This window comes from Apis dorsata, unplaced genomic scaffold (genome assembly GCF_000469605.1).
Source record: "Apis dorsata unplaced genomic scaffold, Apis dorsata 1.3 scaffold_227, whole genome shotgun sequence".
NCBI lineage: Eukaryota > Metazoa > Arthropoda > Insecta > Hymenoptera > Apidae > Apis > Apis dorsata.
In genome coordinates, this window is record NW_006263509.1 from 209,661 (window position 1) to 215,825 (window position 6,165).

General features: G+C 36.5%; 1 protein-coding gene across 10 annotated transcripts in view; it reads left to right on the forward strand.

The window, feature by feature from the left end:
* Positions 1-6,165, forward strand: part of LOC102680620 (rho GTPase-activating protein 32) — a 28,407-nt gene that overhangs the window by 7,415 nt on the left and 14,827 nt on the right. The window lies entirely within an intron of this gene.

Genomic DNA, 6,165 nt, shown 5'->3' on the forward strand with positions numbered 1-6,165 from the left:
AAGCAAAAGAAACAATAAATAACACTGGTTATTTTTTACCATCTTAAATTGCAGTAGAAAAATTAAAATTATATATCGAAATATAAACGAATGAATTTAATTGTTGAAGATTATTTATATTCTTATATCATTTGTGCAAACAAAAATGTTAATTTAGAATTAGAAATTTATTTTATTTAATTGACCGCCAATTATTTAACCAACGACCGTTCCACATGGTACGCCTTGATAAAATTAATTTACCAGAGAGTTAAGCTGTGGAACGCGTTCATCTGCTCTGTACACTCGGTGTTTTCTTTTGCAGACGTTCTTTTTCTTTCTTTTCTCTCTTCCTTTCTTTCTTTCTTCCTTCCTTCTTTTTTCTTTTTTTCTCTTTTTCCTCTTCATCAACGACCGCTTCTCTATCCCGACGAATACATACATATGTCGGCTGGTTTCTTGCTGCCTCGATGCAAACTCCTCTGCATACTTGTTATTTTAACGGGAGCCAGAGGCTGGCTACGTTTCAACCAAGTTCACGCGTTTGCATCGAATGTGCGCGACACGCGGTTGTATTAATTAAGCCTCTGCCCATTATTATATCCGTTAAAAACCTTGTTTCATTATGTTTATGAATGGAATTAGATCTAATTTAATTAATAATAATAATGTATAATTAATAATAATAATAATAATTAATAAAAATAAATAAACAAGTAAATGAAACGAGTGTAATTTTTCGATTATTTAGAGGAGGTAGGAATATAAGATTTCTCATATAAGATTAAAACTTAAGTAAAACGATGAGATGTTGTTTATTAATATGTTTTCTTGGTCAATTGAATTTCGTCGCGTGGAAAAATTTTTACGTTTTATTTTTATATACGTGTATCTTTATTCGAAATTTTTCGCATAGTTCAACATTTGATTTCAATGGTTTTTCAAATAATAAAATTTCGTACCATGGAAAATCTCTGAATCGATGATATTATATTATATTATAATTATAATTATAATGACAACGAGAGATAAAATTTCGAAATTGATAATAATTAGGAGACACTTGAAATTTTTTAATCAATAACAAGATAACGTGTCGATCACTCGTTCGTATGCGTCAACGACGAAGTTGAAGAAAGGAAAAGTTGCATGGACGTTGTCTAATAAGGAATACGGTATTCGTTGGACTAGTTTTTCCTTATAGCTAATCGTGTTACGTATCTTCGCCAATGACGTAGTAGGGGCAAAGTCTCTCCTCTCTGTAACGTTTCCTTTTTTGTTCGTCACCTGTCTTCTGTCGCCACATCTTTTTCTCTTCTCTGGCAAGAAATGATAAAAACAAATAAACGGAGGAGAATTGAATATGCAAGAGGAGCGCAAAAACTCTAATTTAAGACAAGTTGAAGAAAAAGAGTTGATCCATAAATGCAATTATCTTCAATTTATTATTTATTTACGTAAAACAAAAAGATAGATTGAGAGAAAAATAAAATATTTCTTCTTCTAGTTCTAAATCATTTTAAATTATTCAGAATAAGTTAAAGTAAAAATTTATCACAACTTCTTCACGAATTTTTTCCAAAGGTTTTTTCAAAGTTTGATTAATGAAAATTCACAGAAGAGACGGTTCAACGATTAATTTTATTTCCTTACGAATTTTTCCGATCCATTTTTTTCAAAATTTTTTTGTGTTACGTTAAATTAATCGCAATTCGATCGCAATGCGAACTTGTGAAAAGGACTTATGAAGAATCGTGAACGCTTTCTCCAACTAATCTAGCCCTAGTTGGATCGATTAATGGAATGATTGACGATCCTTTTCATCGAAACGGATCCACGGCAATAGAATTATTTTACAACGGGGATCCTCCATTGTCGGAGTAGCACGCGCGCGTGCACACGTTCGTGTTTATTCCGCTTTGGTTGGTCGTTGTTAGTAACAACGAGCAAAATATATTGGCGGGGATGGGTTTTCACGCTTGACAGGATATTCCAATCGTTCGCGGTGATCGGAAGAGAAAAAGAGTAGACGTAAATAATGGTGTGCGAAATTTTATGTTCGAACCAGAAATAGAATTTTTCTTGCGAGCTGGATCTGGTGAACCAGCATTCTGGTTGGTCTAAAAGCTGAAAGAAGATAAAAAAGATATATTGTTTGAAAGAAGATCGAGTCGAGTTGAAATAAAATCGATTTTTCATGGATTTTTTTTACGTTTCGATTAAAATGAATTCATCCAAAAGATGAAAAAAATAATTAACGGAGTCGAAATTTCGTCGCAATTATTTTTTTTTTTTTTTTTGCCAAATAAATTTATCGGAGGACGATAGTTTTTTTTTTTTTTTTGCCAAATAAATTTATCGGAGGACGATAGTTTCTTTCTTCTTTTTGAAAAATATAATATTTGCACGCACGCGTGATGTACAAGGTTAAACAAGCATAAAGATGCCAGTTGAGATTTATTTATTTATTAAGTTACAAGGATATTAGAAATGAGGTAGACCAGAGACAGCTCTATTTCCATCCTCATCTAATGCAAATTTAGAATCGAAAATTGTTTCATGAATATGAACTAATACTCCATTCTTTTTCCTCTTTTTTTCAACTTTAACGTTGATTAGAATTCATATTACAGCCTCATGAATATATAATCACGCACAATAATTAAATATTCTATTCAAAAAGCAATTAATCATTTCGAAAATATCTGCTTTTTAATAATAATAATAATAATAAATGGAATTGACTGGTTTCGTCATCACTTTTTGAATGTTAAAATTCACATTTACTGAAAAATGTATCCGGACACTTGTAGGTTCAGCTTCCACGTATTTTTAGATTTGATCATAGATCGTAAATCACGATTCCCTCCTCATCGAAATTAAAAACGAGGGGAGAGAGAGAGAGAAAGAAAAAAAAATTTCAAGGTTCCAAGCAGAGTTGAAGCGAGATGAAGTTTGCCAAGAGCAAGGAAGGAGGAAGAAGAGGGAGAAGAGGAGAGGCGTATTCGGTATAAGCAAACAGAAACTTTGTGCAAAGGGTGCAAAATGCGAAGCTCGGCCAGTTGTTGAACGCAACTGGAAACTTACGTCGGTTTATCGCGAATCTCTTGGATTGTTTCGAGAAACGACGACGAGTCCTTGCTCCATCCTTGGCCGATCGATTCCTTTTTTTCTCCTGAGGAAAACAAGAATAGTATACGCAGAATTGTAGGAAAGAGGGTGACTTTCACCCTTATTACGCATTTGTAAAACTGTGATATGCGATAAAACCATAAAGGGGATGAATTTTGGAAAAAAATATGCGAGATAATTACGCGTGTCAAATCAATTTTTGAATATACTTCATCTTAGAAATATTAGTTTCTGAGAAACTAAGGATAACAGTCTTCGTTGATGATATCTGTCTATACGTAATACGATTTCGATGCGTGAATATTATTTACTTCGTGTCATGCATTTATTCGTGTCATATAAAACGGAAGAGGATGGAAACGACTCTGTGGATACGACTCTTTGCCGGAGCATGGAATGCAGACAAAAGGGTGGCCTTTGAATTCCTACGATCAAAGAAAGAGGCTAGTCCTTGTTCAGGATTATTGATTCGAAAGCACGGGGACGAGAAAAGGAGGGAGGGAGGGAAAGGAAAAAGGAAAAAAAAAAGAAAAAAGGAAGGAAGGAAGGAAGAGAGAAAGAGAGAGGGAAGAGAGAGAGAGGAGGCGTGATCATATAGTTTTTTCCGAGACGTCGTTCTAACGAAGATGGGCGCGGTTCGAGGCGCATTTCGACGCAGCTTTCGCAGATTGAATCCTAGCACTTAGGCCATGTGACTCATCACTTGGTCGGATAGGGTTTCTCGCGGAATCCCGAAAGCATCCTTCTGACGCGACGAAATTACACGTGGAATACTTCCATTCCACTCTGCTTCCATTCTTCTTCTTCCATCTCTTTGATTGGAAAAGATATTTAATGAAAAATAATCGTGTATTCAAAAGGAAAAAAAAAAAGAAGAAAGAAAGAAAGAAAAAGCGAAAGGAGATTCTCATTGATCCCATTATTGAAATTAAATCTCTAAATTTTGTTTGCTCGTTCATTTTGATCGTTGAGAATTTTCTCTTCTGCTCGTCCCTGTACACGGAGAAGCGTTCTACCGTATCGATATTAATGCGTTTATTCGAGATAAGTAGGTGCAAATCGAATGGATAATGAAGTGTAAAAATATGTAACGAGGGAATCGGGATCGAGAAAAAGATTGGATCGTGTTCTTTTTTTCACTTTTTTTAGATGTCGTATCCGAGTCCTAATTTTCATATCCCGAATTCCTTCGCGCCGCCGGCACCGCCCTAGTTTAATTCCCCAAGGTTGGCATTATTATTGTTTGATTGGATGTGTTACTCGAACGACCCACTTTTTGCTCGAAACTATTATTTCCATCAGGCGTTATTGTAAGCCCTCGTGAAAAAGGCGGAAGGCAGTTGCCTTTTAGCATTAACGATGATACACACAATGTACGTACACCTCTTTCCTTTTAGCATTGGCGAGTACTTTTACGGCACGGTACGATTGACGTACGACGCGATATCTGTTTTCGAAATGATTTTCGAAATTGGGATCGATTAGAGATTATCGTTTGTTCACAATAATTGTGTACAATAAGATATCGAAAATTTAAGTTAATTTAATCTTCTAAGTGTTAATTTCGAAAGTGATATTATATATTCTCGTAAATTCTAACCTCAAAACTTTTAACAGTTTTCTTTCTTGATGATCGAGTGTTCGAATGCCAATCATATTGCTTCGTATATGTCACGTGATCATGTAAAGGAGCAATAGTAATTTTGTTCGTAACTTTTCGATTTTTATCGAAAACTTCATAAGCTTTTCAATTTATAAAACGAATCATCGGAAATCGAAGTTATAAATCTATTCCAATCAAAAAGTGAAATATTTAGATTGAAGTTACGTTAAATATTAGATATCGCTGTAAAAGTGAGATATTTTAGAGATATTAGGAAGCGCTGTATCGATGAATAATCGAGTTCCATTAAGTTCGAATTACAAAGTTGAGCAAGCTCCCGACCCAATTTATGTTCGATCAAGTTTTTATTTCGGACGAAGTTGGCGCGTATGATATCGTCCGGATAGAAAAATAACGTCGTTCATCAGGAAATTATCCAATGTTACTTAGTTGCAAATGAGCATTTATGGCAACGCGAGAATAGTCGCATAGTGATGAAAGTAATCGGCTATTCTACGGGCTTAACGTTGCGTGAAGAAAATAGAAAGTTTTCTTGGAAGATGATTTCAGAAGGAATCATACGCTATTCAAATAATTTCTTATATTGTGATTTCCTATGATTGGATGAACCGCGTTATAACCCATTATTACGAAAGTATACATTCTAACTGTGAACAACTTTTAAAAGTTTTTAATACGAGAAGATCAACATTTAATCAAGAATTCCTCAGGGATTGTCTCGATAAAAATTCTTCGTAATCATCGATCCACCTTTTCCAATAATTTCCAAAATTACATTACCTTTACACATTCGCTTTACCGCATTGCGTAGCGGTCAAAACCCAGATGCAACGAATCAACGAGTGAAATTTCCACCCCTCCACCGCGCAACGAATGCTTACCCCTCCGCAGCCAGTTTCGTAGCAATGAAAAATCCATTCGTAATCCATTAAATCGCGCGCAGCAACGGGATTAGGAGAAGATGGTGCAGGGCGGTTGCTTCGGATCCTTGGCATCCCGGTGTGCGATGCGGAGGCTGGCTGGTGACTCCGTGACCCAATTTCCCCCGTTTCCTCCCCGCTTTCGATTCGTATACGCGTATTCGTATTCCACACGTTCGTCGTCGTGTCCTTCGCCGTTCACCGTGGTATCGTCGCTCTCGGTATCCAGCCAATATTATAATATATTCGACTCGATCGGTATCGTCAATATCGTCGGTATCCTTCACCAGTATCGTATCCACCAACGTCGCCACCCTCGTCACCGTCATTTTTACCTCCGTCGGCCCGACCTTCGTCGATTTTCCCTCGACCACCAATATCACCACCACCAGTATCCAATCACCAGTCATTTTTCCCTCGGCCGGTACCGCCACCCCTTTGGCATATCGGTTGCCCCGCTATCGCCACCGCGCCGCCAGTATATCCCCGAGGAGAGCGGCATTGCCGCCG